This window comes from Triticum aestivum, chromosome 5A (genome assembly GCF_018294505.1).
Source record: "Triticum aestivum cultivar Chinese Spring chromosome 5A, IWGSC CS RefSeq v2.1, whole genome shotgun sequence".
NCBI lineage: Eukaryota > Viridiplantae > Streptophyta > Magnoliopsida > Poales > Poaceae > Triticum > Triticum aestivum.
The window spans coordinates 27104683-27125765 of record NC_057806.1 but is presented as its reverse complement, the minus strand read 5'-3'; positions in this window follow the sequence as shown (position 1 = coordinate 27125765).

Genomic DNA, 21083 nt, shown 5'->3' with positions numbered 1-21083 from the left:
GTGCTTGTACTCAATAAGAATGGCACCTGGCGTATGTGTGTGGATTACACCGATTTGAGCAAGGCTTGTCCGGCTGATCCTTTTGCTCTCCCTCGTATTGATCAGATCATTGATGCTACAGCGGGTTGCGAGTGTTTGAGTTTTTTGGATGCATATTCAGGTTATCATCAGATCAAGGTGGTAGATAAGGACCAGGAGAAGACGGCTTTCATCACACCGTTTGGAGCCTTCTGCTATGTGTCTATGCCTTTTGGACTAAAAAGTGCCCAGGCGACTTATCAACGATGTGTACAGAATTGTCTTCATAGTCAGATTGGGTGTAACGTTCATGCTTATGTGGATGACATAGTAGTAAAATCCAGAGAGAAGGAAACCTTGGTAACTGATCTGAAGGAGACCTTTGATAACCTCCGGGTCTACAAGATGATGCTTAACCCGGCCAAATGTGTTTTTGGAGTCCCAGCTGGCAAACTTTTGGGTTTTTTGGTGGCTAACAGAGGTATTGGGGCTAATCCGGAGAAAATTAAGGCAATTACATCTCTGGCCAAACTGGTGTGCATCAATGGCATTCAGCGTTCGGTGGGTCGCGTCGCTGCCTTAAGCCGGTTAGGGGATAAGGCGATGCCTTTGTATCAAATGATGAAAAGGCGGATGACTTTGTCTGGAGTGATGCTGCTAACTCTTCTTTTGAGGATCTGAAGAAACAGCTCACTAAGCCACCGGTTCTTGCTGCTCCAGTTGAGAAAGAGTAGTTGTTGTTATATGTAGCTGCTAACTCACGTGCGGTCAGCGTGGCCATTGTTATGGAGCGCAAGGAGGCTGGCAAGGAACATCCGTTCCAACGGCCGGTTTACTACGTCAGTGAGGTGCTCATTGAATCTAAACAAAGATATCCACACTGGCAGAAGCTCATTTATGGGGTGTTCATGGCGAGCCGGAAGCTTAAACATTACTTTCAGGGTCACCCAATCACTGTGATTAGCTCTGCTCCTCTAGGAGACATCATTCTAAATAGAGAAGCCATAAGACGAGTCGCCAAGTGGGCTATTGAACTTGGGTCTCATGGTTTGAAGTATATGCCACGTACTGCGATCAAATCTCAAGTGATGGTTGACTTCATTAATGACTGGACAGAGTTGCAGATGCCACAGGAGAAACTAGACAACACATATTGGACGATTCATTTTGATGGGTCCAAACAGTTGGAAGGCTCGGGGGCTGGAGTTGTTTTAACTTCTCCTCGAGGGGACAAGTTTTGTTATGTGTTGCGATTGATGTTTCCTTGTACTAACAACGCAGCAGAATATGAAGCCTTGCTCCATGGTCTTCGAATAGCTAAAGAGATGAGTCTGAGCCGGGTCTGGTTCCTTGGAGATTTAGATTTGGTGGCTCAAGAGGTGTCAGGCAAGTGGCATTCCAAGGATCCTCTCATGGCGGCTTATCGCTGCGAGGTCGACGCTGTTGCAGGGCATTTTAAGGGTTATCAAGTGGAACACATTGACCGCAGAAAGAACGAAGCGGCCGATGCCTTAAGCCAGTTGGGATCTCAGCATAAGCGGGTACCACCTAACACATTTTTGGATGTTTTACATAACCCGTCTGTTAAGTTGCCTACAGAGGAAGATTTGGCCATTCCTAACCTGGAGGCACAGTTAGTGGCGGCTATTCATGTTATTCCAGATTGGACAGTCCCGTTCCTGGCTTACATGACCCGGGGTGAGTTGCCAGAGGACGAGACCCTGGCCCGACAGATAACCCGGTGGTCCAAGTCAATGACGATTTCTGACGGAGAGTTGTACCATCACAGCGTCACTGGAGCATTTCAGCGTTGTGTTTCTCCCGAAGAAGGTCAAGAAATACTTCGTGAGATCCATGAAGGGGATTGTGGTCATCACGCCGGATCAAAGTATCTTGTGGCAAAGCTTTTTGTCATGGTTTTTACTGGTTAACGGCTCATGCTGATGCAGAGGATCTGGTCAGTAGGTGTGATGGATGTCAAAAATTTGCACGACGAGCGCATTGATAACCTGCAAGTATAGGGGATCGCAACAGTTTTCGAGGGTAAAGTATTCAACCCAAATTTATTGATTCGACAGAAGGGGAGCCAAATAATACTCTCAAGTATTAGCAGCTTTGTTGTCAATTCAACCACACCTGGAAACTTAATATCTGCAGCAAAGTGTTTAGTAGCAAAGTAATATGATAGTAGTGATAATGGTAGCAAAAGGTAACAGTAATAAAAGTAATGTTTTTGGTATTTTGTAGTATGATAACAATAGCAACGGGAAATTAAATAAGCGAAGAACAATATATGGAAAGCTCATAGGCTATGGATCAGTGATGGAGAATTATGCTGGATGCGGTTCATCATGTAACAGTCATAACCTAGGGTGACACAGAACTAGCTCCACTTCATTGATATAATGTAGGCATGTATTCCGAATATAGTCATACGTGCTTATGGAAAAGAACTTGCATGACATATTTTGTCCTACCCTCCCGTGGCAGCGGGGTCCTTAAGGAAACTAAGGGATATTAAGGCCTCCTTTTAATAGAGAACAGGAACAAAGCATTAACACATAGTGAATACATGAACTCGTCAAACTACGGTCATCACCGGTAAGTATCTCGATTATTGTCACTTAGGGGTTAACGGATCATAACACATAATAGGTGACTATAGAATTGCAAGATAGGATCAAGAACACTCAGATATTGATGAAAACATAATAGGTTCAGATCTGAAATCATGGCACTCGGGCCCTAGTGACAAGCATTAAGCATAGCAAAGTCATAGCAACATCAATCTCAGAACATAGTGGACACTAGGGATCAAACCCTATCAAAACTAACTCGATTATATGACAGATCCCATCCAACCCATCACCGTCCAGCAAGCCTACGATGGAATTACTCACGCACGGCGGTGAGAATCATGAAATTGGTGATGGAGGATGGTTGATGATGATGATGGCGACGGATTCCCCTCTCCGGAGCCCCGAACAGACTCCAGATCAGCCCTCTCAGAGGTTTTAGGGCTTGGTGGAGGCTCTGTATCGTAAAACGTGATGATTTCTTCTCCTTTATTTTTTTCTCATCGAAACTCAATATATGGAGGTGGAGTTGGAGAGGCAACAGGGGGCTGATACGTCTCCAATGTATCTATAATTTTTAATTGCCCCATGCTATATTATCTACTGTTTTGGGCAATATTGGGCTTTATTATACACTTTTATATTATTTTTGGGACTAACCTATTAACCGGAGGCCCAGCCCAGATTTGCTGTTTTATGCCTATTTCAGTGTTTTGAAGAAAAGGAATATCAGACGGAGTCGAAACGGAACGAAATCAACTGGAGAAGTTATTTTTGGAAGGAAACACACCTGATGAACTTGGACCCCACATTAGAAGATACGGGAGCTGCCCACGAGGGTGGGGGCACCCCCCCCCTAGGGCGTGCCCCCTGCCTCGTGGGGCCCCCGTGGTTCCCCTGACGTGCTTCTTCTGCCTATATAACTCCATATACCCTAAAACTTCCAGAACGGATAATAGATCGGGAGTTCCGCCGCCAGAAGCCTCCGTAGCCACCGAAAACCAATCTAGACCTGTTCCGGCACCCTGCCGGAGGGGGCATTCCTTCGCCGGTGGCCATATTCATCATCCCGGAGCTCTCCATGACGAGGAGGGAGTACTTCTCCCTCGGGGCTGAGGGTATGTACCAGTAGCTATGTGTTTGATCTCTCTCTCTCTCGTGTTCTTGAGATGATACGATCTTGATGTATCGCGAGCTTTGCTATTATAGTTGGATCTTATGTTTCTCCTCCCCCTCTTCTCTTTTGTAATGAATTGAGTTTCCCCTTTGAAGAAAACTTATCGGGTTGAGTCTTTAAAGATTTGAGAACACTTGATGTATGTCTTGCCATGGATATCTGTGGTGACAATGGGATACCACGTGCCACTTGATGTATGTTTTGGTGACCAACTTGCGGGTTCCGCCCATGAACCTATGCATAGGGGTTAGCACACGTTTTCGTCGTGATTCTCCGGTAGAAACTTTGGGGCACTCTTTGAGGTTCTATGTGTTGGTTGAATAGATGAATCGAGATTGTGTGATGCATATCGTATAATCATGCCCACGGATACTTGAGGTGACATTGGAGTATCTAGGTGACATTAGGGTTTTGATTGATTTGTGTCTTAAGGTGTTATTCTAGTACGAACTCTAGGGCTGTTTGTGAAACTTATAGGAATAGCCCAACGGATTGATTGGAAAGAATAACTCTGAGGTGGTTTCGTACCCTACCATAATCTCTTCGTTCGTTCTCCGCTATTAGTGACTTTGGAGTGACTCTTTGTTGCATGTTGAGGGATAGTTATGTGATCCAATTATGTTAGTATTGTTGAGGGAACTTACACTAGCGAAAGTATGAACCCTAGGCCTTGTTTCCACACATTGCAATACCGTTTACGCTCACTTTTATCACTTGTTACCTTGCTGTTTTTATAATTTCAGATTACAAATACTCATATCTACTATCCATATACCACTTGTATCACCATCTCTTTGCCGAACTAGTGCACCTATACAATTTACCATTGTATTGGGTGTGTTGGGGACACAAGAGACTCTTTGTTATTTGGTTGTAGGGTTGCTTGAGAGAGACCATCTTCATCCTACGCCTCCTACGGATTGATAAACCTTAGGTCATCCACTTGAGGGAAATTTGCTACTGTCCTACAAACCTCTGCACTTGGAGGCCCAACAACGTCTACAAGAAGAAGGTTGTGTAGTAGACATCAAGCTCTTTTCTGGCGCCGTTGCCGGGGAGGTGAGTGCTTGAAGGTATATATTTAGATCTTGCAATCGAGTCTTTTAGTTTCTTGTTTTATCACTAGTTTAGTTTATAAAAGAAAACTATAAAAAAATGGAATTGAGTTTGTCTCAGATGCTTCACCTTTTTAATATCTTTCGTGAGTATGATGGAAAGGATAATTGTGCTCAAGTGCTAGAAGAAGAAATCTTTAAAATGTTTGGCACTAAATATTTGAATGATGAGCATGATTGCAAAGTTGTTAGTATGAATTCCTTGAATATCCATGATGCTAATGATATGCAAAGCCACAAGCTTGGGGAAGCTATGTTTGATGAAGATGATATCTTTTGTCCCCCAAGTTTTGATGAACAAATTTATTATGATGAAAGCATGCCTCCTATCTATGATAATTATTGTGATGACACGTATGCTTTAAAGAATAATGATAACCATGAAACTTGTCATCTTGATCTTAATTTTCAATCTCATGATAGTTATTTTGTTGATTTTTCTCCCACTATTATTCATGAGAAGAAATTTGCTTATGTGGATAGTAATAAAATTTCTATGCTTATGATCATGAAAAGAATGCTTTTGGTGCTGGTTATATTTTTGAATTCATTCATGATACTACTGAAAATTATTATGAGGGAGGAACATATGCTTGTAGGAGTTGCAATAATATCAAGTTTCCTCTCTATGTGCTTAAAATTTTGAAGTTATGCTTGTTTTGCTCTCCTATGCTAGTTGATTATTGTTCCCATAAATTGTTTTCTCACAAAATCCCTATTCATAGGAAGAGGGTTAGACTTAAATGTGCTAGTCATATTCTTCATGATGCTATCTTTATATTCCAAGTCTTATCCTTTCTGTGAGCATCATTGAAATCATCATGGCTAGCTAGGGGCATTAAACGATAGCGCTTGTTGGGAGGCAACCCAACTTTATTTTAGTTCCTTGCTTTTTGCTCCTGTTTAGTAATAAATAACTCATCTAGCCTCTGTTTAGATGTGGATTTATGCTTTTAATTAGTGTTTGTGCCAAGTAGAACCCTTGGGAAGACTTTGGGAAAGTCTTGTTGATCATGCTGTAAAAAACAGAAACTTTAGTGCTCACGAGAATTGCTGCCATTTTTATTTGGAGAGTGATATTTAGTTAATTATTTTTGCAGATGATTAATAGATAAATTCCTCAGGTCCAGAAATTTATTTGAGAATTTTATGAGTCCCAGCAGTATACGTTTGATCCAGATTACTACAGACTGTTCTGTTTTTGACAGATTCTGTTTTCGATGTGTTGTTTGCTTATTTTGATGAATCTATGAGTAGTATCGGAGGGTATGAACCATAGATAAGTTGGAATACAGTAGATATTACACCAATATGAATTTATAATGAGTTCACTACAGTACCTTATGATGGTGATTTATTTTCTTATACTAACGGAGCTTACGAGTTTTCTGTTAAGTTTTGTGTTGTGAAGTTTTCAAGTTTTGGGTAAGGATTCGATGGACTATGGAATAAGGAGTGGCAAGAGCCTAAGCTTGGGGATGCCCGAGTCACCCCAAGGTAATATTCAAGGACAACCAAAAGCATAAGCTTGGGGATGCCCCGGAAGGCATCCCCTCTTTCGTCTTCGTCCATTGGTAACTTTACTTGGAGCTATATTTTTATTCGACACATGATATGTGTTTTGCTTGGAGTGTCAATTTATTTTGTTAGGATTTGCTTGCTGTTATTTATAAAAATGTTTTGCATATTTTATTTCAATAAAAGTGGCATTGATAGCCTTTGCTATGCCTATGTTACAAGTATACATGTTGATGTTTGAAAACAGAAAGTTTACCGCTGTTGCAATAATTCCCTAGAAAAGTCAGAATGTGATAAAATGTTGAAACCTTTTTTCATATTAAGCTCTGCTAAATTTACTACAGTGGGAATTTTCTTTCATAATTGTTGGAGTTAGGGAAGTATGGATGTTGCAGCATTCTTTACAGACTATCCTGTTTAGGCAGATTGTTGTTATGTTTGCATATGTTTGCTTCTTTAATGATTCTATTTGAGGATAGGACTATTAAATATGCAGAGGCATTTAGTATGAAATGTTGAATAACAATTTTAGTGATTTGCTACAGTAGAGTATGATAAGGGTTTGGCAATGGTTTATACTAACCTATCTCACGAGTCCTTGTTGAGTTTTGTGTGGATGAAGCTTTTTGAAATATAGGGAGACCATGATATGAGAGGAATTAAGGATACACAAAAGCTCAAGCTTGGGGATGCCCAAGGCATCCCAAGATAATATTTCAAGAAGTCTCAAGCATCTAAGCTTGGGGATGCCCCTGTTGGCATCCCACCTTTCTTCTTCAACAACTATCGGTTAGTATCGGTTGATCCTAAGTTTTTGCTTCTTCACATGATTTTTGCTATTCTTAGAATGTCATTTTATTTTGCTTTGCTTGCTGTTTGAATAGAATACCAAGGTATGAAATTATTAAATGTTCGAGAGACTTCACATAGTTGCATAATTATTCAACTACTCATTGATCTTCACTTATATCTTTTGGAGTAGTTTGTCATTTGCTCTAGTGCTTCACTTGTATCCTTTAGAGCATGGTGGTAGTTTTATTTTGAAGAAATGGATGAACTCTCATGCTTCACTCAGATCATTCTGAGAGTCTTAAATAGTATGGTAATTTGCTTAAAATCCTAATATGCTAGGTATTCAAGAATAATAAAATTCTCTTATGAGTGTGTTGAATACTAAGAGAAGTTTGATACTTGATAATTGTTTTGAGATATGGAGATGGTGATATTAGAGTCATGCTAGTTGAGTGGTTATGAATTTGAGAAATACTTGTGTGGAAGTTTGTGATTCCCGTAGCATGCACGTATGGTGAACTGTTATGTGATGAAGTCGGAGCATGATTTATTTATTGATTGTCCTCCTTATGCGTGGCGGTCGGGGACGAGCGATGGTCTTTTCCTACAAATCTATCCCCCTAGGAGCATGCGCGTAGTACTTTGTTTCGATAACTAATAGATTTTTGCAATAAGCATGTGAGTTCTTTATGACTAATGTTGAGTCCATGGATTATACGCACTCTCACCCTTCCACCATTGCTAGCCTCTCTAGTACCGCGCAACTTTCGCCGGTACCATACACCCACCATATACCTTCCTCAAAATAGCCACCATACCTACCTATTATGGCATTTCCATAGCCATTCCGAGATATATTGCCATGCAACTTTCCACCATCCAGTTTATTATGACACATTCATCATTGTCATATTGCTAGCATGATCATGTAGTTGACATCGTATTTGTGGCAAAGCCACCGTTCATAATTCTTTCATACATGACACTCATGCATCATTGCACATCCCGGTACACCGCCGGAGGCATTCATGTAGAGTCATACTTTGTTCTAGTATCGAGTTGTAATCATTGAATTGTAAATAAATAGAAGTGTGATGATTATCATTAATAGAGCATTGTCCCAAATTAAAAAAGGCCAAATAAAAATCGAAGGACAAATAAAAAAAGGGCAATGCTACTATCCTTTTTCCACACTTGTGCTTCAAAGTAGCACCATCATCTTCATGATAGAGAGTCTCATATGTTGTCACTTTCATATACTAGTGGGAATCTTTCATTATAGAACTTGGCTTGTATATTCCAATGATGGGCTTCCTCAAAATGCCCTAGGTCTTCGTGAGCAAGCAAGTTGGATGCACACCCACTTAGTTTCTTTTGTTGAGCTTTCATACATGTATAGCTCTAGTGCATCCGTTGCATGGCAATCCCTACTCACTCACATTGATATCTATTGATGGGCATCTCCATAGCCCGTTGATACGCCTAGTCGATGTGAGACTATCTTCTCCCTTTTTGTCTTCTCCACAACCACCATTCTATTCCACCTATAGTGTTATATACATGGCTCACGCTCATATATTCCGTGAAGATTGAAAAAGTTTGAGAACATCAAAATTATGAAACAATTGCTTGGCTTGTCATCGGGGTTGTGCATGATTTAAATATTTTGTGTGGTGAAGATGGAGCATAGCTAGAGTATATGATTTTGTAGGGATAACTTTCTTTAGCCATGTTATTTTGAGAAGACATGATTGCTTAGTTAGTATGCTAGAAGTATTATTATTCTTATGTCAATATTCAACTTTTGTCTTGAATCTTTCGGATCTGAATATTCATATCACAAGTAAGAAGAATTACATTGAAATTATGCCAACTAGAATTCCACATCAAAAATTATCTTTTTTATCATTTACCTACTCGAGGACGAGCAGGAATTAAGCTTGGGGATGCTTGATACGTCTCCAACGTATCTATAATTTTTGATTGCTCCATGCTATATTATCTACTGTTTTGGGAAATATTGGGCTTTATTATCCACTTTTATATTATTTTTGGGACTAACCTATTAACCGGAGGCCCAGCCTAGATTTGCTGTTTTATGCCTATTTCAGTGTTTTGAAGAAAAGGAATATCAGACGGAGTCGAAACGGAACGAAATCAACTGGAGAAGTTATTTTTGGAAGGAAACACACTTGATGGACTTGGATCCCACGTCAGAAGATATGGGAGCTCCCCATGAGGGTGGGGGGCGCCCCCCCCCCCAGGGCGCACCCCCCTGCCTCATGGGGCCCCGTGGCTCCCCTGACGTGCTTCTTCTGCCTATATAACTCCATATACCCTAAAACTTCCAGAACGGATAATAGATCGGGAGTTCCGCCGCCAGAAGCCTCCGTAGCCACCGAAAACCAATCTAGACCCATTCTAACACCTTTCCGGAGGGGGCAATCCTTCTCCGGTGGCCATATTCATCATCCCGGCGCTCTCCATGACGAGGAGGGAGTAGTTCTCCCTCGGGGCTGAGGGTATGTACCAGTAGCTATGTGTTTGATCTCTCTCTCTCTCTCTCGTGTTCTTGAGATGATACGATCTTGATGTATCACGAGCTTTGCTATTATAGTTGGATCTTATGTTTCTGCTCCCCCTCTTCTCTCTTGTAATGAATTGAGTTTCCCCTTTGAAGTAATCTTATCAGATTGATTCTTTAAAGATTTGAGAACACTTGATGTATGTCTTGCCGTGAATATCTGTGGTGACAATGGGATACCACGTGCCACTTGATGTATGTTTTGGTGACCAACTTGCGGGTTCTGCCCATGAACCTATGCATAGGGGTAGCCACATGTTTTCATCGTGATTCTCCGGTAGAAACTTTCGGGCACTCTTTGAGGTTCTATGTGTTGGTTGAATAGATGAATTGAGATTGTGTGATGCATATCGTATAATCATGCCCACGGATACTTGAGGTGACATTGGAGTATCTAGGTGACATTAGGGTTTTGATTGATTTGTGTCTTAAGGTGTTATTCTAGTACGAACTATAGGGCTGTTTGTGACACTTATAGGAATAGCCCAACGGATTGATTGGAAAGAATAACTTTGAGGTGGTTTCGTACCCTACCATAATCTCTTCGTTCATTCTCTGCTATTAGTGACTTTGGAGTGACTCTTTGTTGCATGTTGAGGGATAGTTATGTGATCCAATTATGTTAGTATTGTTGAGGGAACTTACACTAGCGAAAGTATGAACCCTAGGCCTTGTTCCCACACATTGCAATACCGTTTACGCTCACTTTTATCACTTGTTACCTTGCTGTTTTTATAATTTCAGATTACAAATACTCATATCTACTATCCATATACCACTTGTATCACTATCTCTTCGCCGAACTAGTGCACCTATACAATTTACCATTGTATTGGGTGTGTTGGGGACACAAGAGACTCTTTCTTATTTGGTTGCAGGGTTGCTTGAGAGAGACCATCTTCATCCTACGCCTCCTACGGATTGATAAACCTTAGGTCATCCACTTGAGGGAAATTTGCTACTGTCCTACAAACCTCTGCACTTGGAGGCCCAACAACGTCTACAAGAAGAAGGTTGTGTAGTAGACATCAAGCTCTTTTCTAGCGCCGTTGCCGGGGAGGTGAGTGCTTGAAGGTATATATTTAGATCTTGCAATCGAGTCTTTTAGTTTCTTGTTTTATCACTAGTTTAGTTTATAAAAGAAAACTATAAAAAAATGGAATTGAGTTTGTCTCAGATGCTTCACCTTTTTAATACCTTTCGTGAGTATGATGGAAAGGATAATTGTGCTCAAGTGCTAGAAGAAGAAATCTATAAAATGTTTGGCACTAAATATTTGAATGATGAGCATGATTGCAAAGTTGTTAGTATGAATTCCTTGAATATCCATGATGCTAATGATATGCAAAGCCACAAGCTTGGGGAAGCTATGTTTGATGAAGATGATATCTTTTGTCCCCCAAGTTTTGATGAACAAATTTATTATGATGAAAGCATGCCTCCTATCTATGATAATTATTGTGATGACATGTATGCTTTAAAGAATAATGATAACCATGAAACTTGTCATCTTGATCTTAATTTTCAATCTCATGATAGTTATTTTGTTGATTTCGCTCCCACTATTATTCATGAGAAGAAATTTGCTTATGTGGAGAGTAATAAAATTTCTATGCTTATGATCATGAAAAGAATGCTTTTGGTGCTGGTTATATTTTTGAATTCATTCATGATACTACTGAAAATTATTATGAGGGAGGAACATATGCTTGTAGGAGTTGCAATAATATCAAGTTTCCTCTCTATGTGCTTAAAATTTTGAAGTTATGCTTGTTTTGCTCTCCTATGCTAGTTGATTATTGTTCCCATAAATTGTTTTCTCACAACGTCTACAAGAAGAAGGTTGTGTAGTAGACATCAGGGGCCCACGAGGTAGGGGGCGCGCCCCCCACCCTCGTGGCAAGGTGGTGGGCCCCCTAGCCTCCATCTTTTGCAGGTATTTTTCTTATTTTCTGAAAAGTAGCTCCGTGAAGTTTCAGGTCATTCCGAGAACGTTTTCTCCTGCACATAAATAACACCATGGTAATACTGCTAAAAACAGCGTCAATCCGGGTTAGTTCCATTCAAATCATGCAAGTTAGAGTCCAAAACAAGGGCAAAAGTGTTTGGAAAAGTAGATACGTTGGAGACGTATCAACTCCCCCAAGCTTAAACCTTTGCTTGTCCTCAAGCAATTCAGTTAACAAACTGAAAGTGATAAAGAAAAACTTTTACAAACTCTGTTTGCTCTTGTTGTTGTAAATATATAAAGCCAGCATTCAAGTTTTCAGCAAGGATTATAAGTAACCACATTCACAATAACGCATAGGTCTCAAGTTTACTTATATCAATAGCATAATCAACTAGCGAGCCATAATAATAAATCTTGGATGACAACACTTTCTCGAAACAATCATAATATGATATAACAGGATGCTATCTCGCTAGCCCTTTCTAAGACTGCAAAACATAAATGCAGAGCACCTTTAAAGACCAAGGACTGACTAGAGATTGTAATTCATGGTAAAAGAAATCCAGTCAAGTCATACTCAATGTAAACTAACAATAATGAATGCAAATGACAGTGGTGCTCTCCAACTGGTGCTTTTTAATGAGAGGATGATGACTCAGCATAAAAGTAAATAGATAGGCCGTTCGCAGAGGGAAGCAAAGATTTGTAGAGGTGCCAGAGCTCGGTTTTGAAACAGAGGTGAATAATATTTGGAGCGGTATACTTTCATTGTCAACATAACAACCAAGAGATGGTGATATCTTCCATGCTACACACATTATAGGCGGTTCCCAAATAGAATGGTAAAGTTTATACTCCCCCTTCCACCAACAAGCATCAATCCATGGCTTGCTCGAAAGAACGAGTGCCTCCAACTAGCAAGAGTCCCAGGGGAGTTTTGTTTGCAATTATTTTGATTTAGTTTGCATAAAGCATGGGACTGGGCATCCCGGTGACCAGCCATTTATCTCGTGAGTGAGGAGCGGAGTCCACTCCCCTTGAGAGTAACCCGCCTAACATGGAAGATACGGACATCCCTAGTTGATACATGAGCTATTCGAGCATACAAAACAGGATATTTATTTGAAGGTTTAGAGGTTGGCACATACAAATTTACTTGGAACGGCAGGTAGATACCGTATATAGGTAGGTATAATGGACTCATGTGGCATAACTTTGGGGTTTAAGGGATTTTGGATGCACAAGCAGTATTCCCGCTTAGTACAAGTGAAGGCTAGCAAAAGACTGGGAAGTGACCAGCTAGAGAGCGACAACAGTCATGAACATGCATTAAAATTAATCAACATCGAATGCAAGCATGAGTAGGATATAATCCACCATGAACATAAATATCATGAAGGCTATGTTGATTTTGTTTCAACTACATGCGTGAACATCTACCAAGTCAAGTCACTTAAATCATTCAGAGGAGGATACCACCCTATCATACCACATCATAACCATTTTAATAGCATGTTGGCATGCAAGGTAAACCATTATAACTCATAGCTAATCAAGCATGGCACAAGAAACTATGATCTCTAGTTGTCATTGCAAACATGTTTATTCATAATAGGCCGAATCAGGAATGATGAACTAATCATATTTACAAAAACAAAAGAGGTCGAGTTCATACCAGCTTTTCTCATCTCAGCCAGTCCATCATAAATCATCACAATTGCCTTTCACTCGCACAACCGAATAGTGTGAATAATAATAATAGATCGCGTGCATTGGACTAAGCTGGAATCTACAAGCATTCAATAAACAGGAGAAGACAAGGCAATATGGGGTCTTTTGTCAGATAAACAATAATGCATATAAGAGCCACTTCAACAATCTAATCATGGTCTTCTCCTATCGACCCCCAAAGAAAAGAAAAGAAATAAAACTATTTACATAGGAAAGCTCCCAACTAGCAAAAGAAGAATAGGAAATATTTTTGGGTTTTCTTTTTAATTACTACTACAAGCATGGAAATTAAACTGATTAAAAGCTACAACTAATTTTTTTTGGTTTTTCTTAAGGTTTATTAAACACACAAGAGGAAAGCATAAAAAGGAAATTAAACTAGCATGGATCATACAATGAAAAAGTATGAGCACAGACATCTAGCAATGAGTGTGTGAACATAAATGTAATGTCGGTGGGAAAGTACTCCCCCAAGCTTAGGCTTTTTGCCTCAGTTGGTCTATGGCCACGGCTGGCCTGGCGGATATCCATAATAGTAGTTGGGGTCGTACTTCGATGAGGAAGAAGAAGGCTCCAATTGCCACTGGCTGGCAATCATCTCCAGATCCCACTGGTAATTAGATTGTCGTGAAGGATCAATTTGTGGTTCCGGCTCTGGCTCCTCGGCTGGTGCAGGGTTCCGGTAGGCGTAAATAGCCTTCAACGGAACAAGGTGTGTGCCTATAGACAAATCAAACAAAGAAGGAGCAGGCAGGGTAATAGTCTCAGGATGATGTTTGTTAAAGAACAATTGATATTTAAGCTCTCCTGCCCTATTCTTAACAATAAAATCATGTGCTACCATACTTTTATAATCTAGATAAACACGGGGCATCACCTTTTCTTCCTTCTCAGCATGCCTAATAGGTATGTTAAAATGTGCAGCTAGGCGTGAGGCATAGATGCCTCCAAAGATAGGGCCTTTGGTATGGTTCAGACTTAATCGTTTGGCAATAATACCGCCCATACTAAAAGTGTTATCACTGTATAAACCTTGGAGCAAGATAATAATATCAAGGATACTAAGGTTTCCACATTTTCTGCGACCAATTAAGCAACGACTAAAATGCAAAGTAACGTAAAACAGGAAAGTCTATGCTAGTGATTCGTGCATCGGAAACTTTCCTAGTTTCCCCTACAGTGATAGTATCAATAAAACCCTCCACATCATCACGATGTGGTTCTTCTGTCTTGCCCTCAAAAGGGACTAGACAAATCCGACAAAAATCATAAAGTGACATCTCCTTATGCTCATCATATAAATGAAACTCCATTGTAGGTGGTGAGTTCCTAGAATGGAAATGAAAGTTTTGCACAAAGGTATTTGTGAGTAAGAGATACTGATCGCATTGGTCATGAAGGAAAGCGGTGAGGCCTGCATTATGAGCCAATTCATGAAAATCTTCATAGATACCGGCTGCTCTCAAGAAATCGTTAGAAGGCCATTCACACACCGGAATCTCCGTGGTGCGCGGCAAATTATACTTAGGCTTCGATGCCTTTTCCTTCGAGCTTTGGCTCGATGAGCCCCATAATAATCTCCTCATCATTTTCTGAAAAGTTTTGAAATTTTTAGTAACTTCAAAATAAAAGTAAACCAAACTCAATAATATTGATAGTAACTACTCCTACAAGTGCCTAGGGCCTATATCATACATCAAAACTACTTTTGACCATATAAATTTGTCATGCAAGCTCAAGAATAGGGTCACCTAAGCAGCAAAAATTTGCAATGAATAAAGCACTAGAACAAAAACTAATTGGACCAATGGAGGAGTCACATACCAAGGAACAATCTCCCCAAGCAGTTTTGTGAGAGGTGCTTTGAGCAAGGCGATCGAAAATGGCAGCAAGATGAGCTAGAACTCGTGCTTGAGCTGGATATTCGTGTTTGTGGGAGGAAGATGAAGTGTGTGGGTGCAGGAATAAGTGGAGGAGGGCCACCGTGGGCCCACGAGGCAGGGGGCATGCCCTCCACCCTCGTGGGCAGGTGGTTGACCCCCTGGTGTTCTCAGTTCCATAAATCCTCAAATATTCTAAAAAAATCATATTTAAATTTCAGGGTATTTGGAGAACTTTTATTTTCGAGGTATTTTTATATTGCATGGATAATCAGATAACAGACAGAAAAATATTTATTTTATTTTATTTTATATAAATAACAGAAAGTAAAAGTGGGGTACAGAAGGTTGTGCCTTCTAGTTTCATCCATCTCATGGTCATCAAAAGGAATCCTCTAACAAGGTTGATCAAGTCTTGTTAACGAACTCATTCTGAATAATCATGGAACCGGAGAAATTTCTAATAACACTATGTTACCTCAACGGGGATATACACATCCCTAATAATAAGAATATCATATTTGTTCTTGACAGTAGGAAGAGGAAATTCAAAACCTCCAAATATAATCGATGGAATTTTCCAATAGAGTTGATACTATGAACTTGAGGTTGTTTCCTCAGAAAGTGTACTGTATGCTCATTACCATCAACATGAAAAGTGACATTGCCTTTAGTGCAATCAATAACACCCCCTGCAGTATTCAAAAAGGGTCTTCCAAGAATAATAGACATACTATCGTCCTCGGGAATATCAAGAATAACAAAGTCTATTAAAATAGTAACGTTTGCAACTACAACAGGCACATCCTCACAAATACCGACAGGTATAGCAGTTGATTTATCAGCCATTTGCAAAGATATTTCAGTAGGTGTCAACTTATTCAAATCAAGTCTACGATATAAAGAGAGAGGCATAACACTAACACCGGCTCCAAGATCACATAAAGCAGTTTTAACATAGTTTCTTTTAATGGAGCATGGTATAGTTGGTACACCGGGATCTCCAAGTTTCTTTGGTATTCCACCCTTAAACGTATAATTAGCAAGCATGGTGGAAATTTCAGCTTCCGGTATCTTTATTTTATTTGTAATGATATCTTTCACGTACTTAGCATAAGGATTGGTTTTGAGCATATCAGTTAATCGCATACGCAAAAAGATAGGTCTAATCATTTCAGAAAAGCGCTCAAAATCCTCATCATCCTTTTTCTTGGATGGTTTGGGAGGAAAAGGCATGGGTTTCTGAACCCAAGGCTCTCTTTCTTTACCGTGTTTCCTAGCAACAAAGTCTTTCTTATCATAACGTTGATTCTTTGATTGTGGGTTATCAAGATCAACAACATGTTCAATTTCTATATCATTATCATTGCTAGGGTGAGCATCATTATGAACATTATTATTAGTATTATCACTAGTTTCAGGTTCATTACCAGATTGTGTCACTACAAGAAATATGTTAACTTATGACCTTCTGTCAGTGACCCTCGAAGAATTGGTCATAAATTTATGACCATTCTAGACCAATTGGTCAAAAGCTGTCTGGGGGCCTCTAAACCCTAAACCATAACCACCATTTTGGTCAGAAAGGTCGTAATTTCCTTACATAAAATGGTCATAAAGCAAACAGCGCTAGTCCGCTGCCTTATTTCTAGTTGTTAACGACCAATATAGATGGTCATAGCCTTGTAAATTGTGGTGGCTTGCTATGACTAGGCGCCACCTCATCAGTTTTGCCTATGTGTCATGTCCATGTGGTAGTTTTTGCCCTAGGTTGTGAAGCAACCTATATTTCTGTCATTCCCAAAATTCCCAAAAAATCTCATAAATTCTTTGGGTCATATCTTCGTCAAATATGTAAGAACCTTCCTTTCCTAGTTCAAAAATAATTCAAAAATATTCATTTTCCTATTCTGTTCAGAACAACAGTTTGTGAAGGAAGTACCACTTTGGCATGTCCAAATAGTATCCATTTTCTATAGTGCTTTCCTATGCCCAAATAACCATCCTCCACCAAATGCCAGCTCAATCCATTCATTATTTTGAGATGAGCTTCAACATTTGTATTTATGTCCAGTGTGGTAGTTTGCAAAGCAAGTACCACCTAGGCTCCTCCTTTTGAGCTAAAAATTTGTGAAGACAGTCTTCTTAGTAACTGATCATCCTCAGCCAAAACTCACGCCCATTAGCCATGTACATTTTCCGTACCGCTAATCAAACACTTGGCTGCTAATTCATGTTTGAGCATCGATCGGTCTCTTTGTGAGAATCTTATGTTGTAATTTTCTCCCTAGCACCTACCTGGGGAGTGCCCAACCCACTAGACATGCCTAGGCCGCCCAGAACACATGGCATCACCACAGTCACGCGATGACCACGCGGCGGCATGCGAGTTTACGCACTCTAGAGTTGGGGCCCTCGACCACTGTCCAAACCTCGATGTATCGCCGCCAAACCATGTATTTATGATTAAATAGGTACTTATGTAACTAGAAATTATTTTTTGAAAAAGTAAATAGCAAACTATGAGACAGTTGCAGTTCAAATTTGACCCGCTTCCTACTGAATCGGCGGGAATTTGTCTTTTTCACCAGAGGTGGATCAAAACTTTTGACACCCAACCATTTTGTCAATTGTGCATTAAATATGGCCTAGTATTTTAGAAAATTGATTTGGTCCAATTTTGCAACAATTATTTGGGAGGTCCTTCACAAAAAAACCTCATTTCAGGCACTCAGAAAATGGAAATGAATTTTCCGTGCACAGAAAATGAAAACTTCCTTAGGCAACATTGTTTGCCATTCCAAGATGCACCCTTGTGCACAATATGAGATCATTTGAACAAACTATGCCATGAATGTGGCCATAAGATTGATCATTTGGCTTGAAAGCCATGAATCTTCACGCATGACAGCTCATTTTTTAGAACACTTTTTTAAAATAATTGTCGTATTACAAGTTTGTTATTTTTCCTGGGAACTTGACCACATATAATGACACAATGCGAAGGTTTCCCAATTTTTTGATTTTTTTGAATTTTTTATGCCCGTTTCAAAATGCGGTCAAAACAGCGGGAATGACCGTTCCTAGCTAGTTGTTGAATCTTGGAATTTTTTTGGTGTTTCTCTGATAAAATAGATACTTTGTACCTAAAAATTATTTTTAGAAAAAATAAAAAGCAAACTATGTGGCAGCTGCAGTTCAAATTTGACCCGCTTCCTACTGAATCAGCGGAAATTTGTCTTTTTCACGAGAGGTGGATCGAATCTTTTGACACCCAATCATTTGGTCAATTGTGCATTAAATATGGCCTAGTATTTTTAAAAATGATTTGGTCCAATTTTGCAACAATTATTTGGGAGGTCCTTCACAAAAAAACCTCCTTTTGGGCACTCAAAAAATGGAAAATGGCTCTTTTGTGCAATGAAAGTGAAAACTCCCTTAGGCAACATTGTTAGGAATTCCAAGATGCACCCTTGTGCACAATATGAGGTCATTTGAACAAACTGTGCCATGAATGTGGACATAAGATTGATCATTTGGCTTGAAAGCCATGAATCTTCACGCATGACAGCTCATTTTTGAGAACACTTTTTTAAATAAATTTTTTATGCCCGTTTCAAAATGCGGTCAAAATGGCGGGAATGACCGTTCCTAGCTAGTTGTTGAATCTTGGAATTTTTTTGGTGTTTCTCTGATAAAATAGATACTTTTGTACCTAAAAATGATTTTTAGAAAAAATAAAAAGAAAACTATGTGGCAGCTGCAGTTCAAATTTGACCCGCTTCCTGCTGAATTGGCGGAAATTTTTCTTTTTCACTAGAGGTGGATCGAATCTTTTGACACCCAACCATTTGGTCAACTATGCATTAAATATGGCCTAGTATTTTATAAAAATGATTTGGTCCAATTTTGCAACAATTATTTGGGAGGTCCTTCAGAAAAAAAACCTCCTTTTGGGCACTCAAAAAATGGAAAATGGCTCTTTTGTGCAATGAAAGCGAAAACTCCCTTAGGCAACATTGTTTGGAATTCCAAGATGCACCCTTGTACAAAATATGAGGTCATTTGAACAAACTATGCCATGAATGTGGTGCCATTTTGCAAAATAATACGGGCAGTTGCTTCACATTTTACTATGTTTTAGCACTTAGAAACTATTTTAAATGACAAAAATATCGAACCAATCAGGATCTCTCACGCGGATCGCCCCTCTCTATGAAATCTGAGCCGTCCATGGCGGATGGATCCAACGTCCACCCTCTCACCCACCCACACCCACCCACTCTCCCTGCACACCACTCGTCCCCCGCACGACTTCCCCTCCTCTCTCTCCCAGATCCATACACCGCCGCCGTCATTGCCATCCTCTCCCCTTCCCGCAGATCCAAAACCATGGCGACGGTCGTGCGGATCGGAAAGCCATGGCAGCGGACCTCATGGATCCATCTCCCTCACCCCCTCCGCTCCCACACACCCACGCCCGCCACCCCCAACCCTCTCCCTCCCTCTGTGATCCCGATCGACCCTGCTCTCCACCGCCCGCCTCGACTTCGCTGGAGATAGAGGCGTCGCCGCCCAGCAACCACGGCTGTCTTGCTCACCGACGAGCACGGCGCTCCATCAATCTGGCCGGACCCGACACGCGCGTGGCCTGTCTAGGGTCTCCGGCCACCAGGACGAGACAGCGCCATCGGCTCCCTCGGCTCCGGCGACTGCGACCGCGACCGGCGACTGGCAGCGGGCGTCTCTCCCAGGTAATAGATGAGATACATCTCCCTCCTGCCTTTATCCTTGGTTCGTTCTCGCTTGCCGCGTCAGATCTGTTCGTGATATGCACTAGATAGTGATGCCGAGGTCAAGAGTTGGTTAGTGCTCGATGGATCTCATCCGTAGGTTAGGAGCTGGAGGCTATTTCTTGATGGTGCCTCCAGTGCAGCAATGGTTGACACCCTCCTCATCTTTGCGTAGTTGCAGTCCCCTGAAGCCAACGCATAAATACATGCAAGGTATTTTTGTTTCTTGCGCACGTGAGTTAGTTTCAATTGAACTGTAGAGCAGGGCTTACAGACGTAGTTGGGGGTGTCAAGTGCCTACAAGTGTAGCTGAACTTTGTGTAGTCGAAACAGGTTGCATTTTCCATCCGCCCCTTCACTACCACTGCCATTGAGTCACTCAGATGCCGAGGTCAGATCTATTCATGTGGAATTTTGTGTACGTATACGCCAGTCTAGTCACCGTCTCCCGCCGTGCACTCCGGGGCAAATTATGCGATCCATGCTCGCCCGTTGGTGATTCAATTTTTTTCGTCGACCTCGTTGTCAGTCGTTGGGGTACTTGGCCATCATACAGCAGTACCGATCGAGTACGGACGTGGTACTGGTAGCGACATTGTGCCCGCAATCAATGCACGCTTTCCATCCTGTTTGGTCGTCGATCGTTCGATCCGCGACTTGGTTTACTTCTTCTGTACTACTCCTGTTATACTAGATAGGAAGCTATTCACTTATTTATTTTTACAGGAAGCTAACTTGTTCATGCGAATAGATAGGCATTGGCATCATACATGGCTTGACTTCGTTCCTTATCGAATTGTAGCAACCAGACCTCAAACAGTCTGATCTCTGTGCTCCGGTGTCATCCCTGGATCAGTAATGCTGACACCACACAGTACTCGGAGGATTTATAGCAGAGTAGCAATCACACACTTATTACATCGAGTGTCTCAAAAGAGAACTTATTAC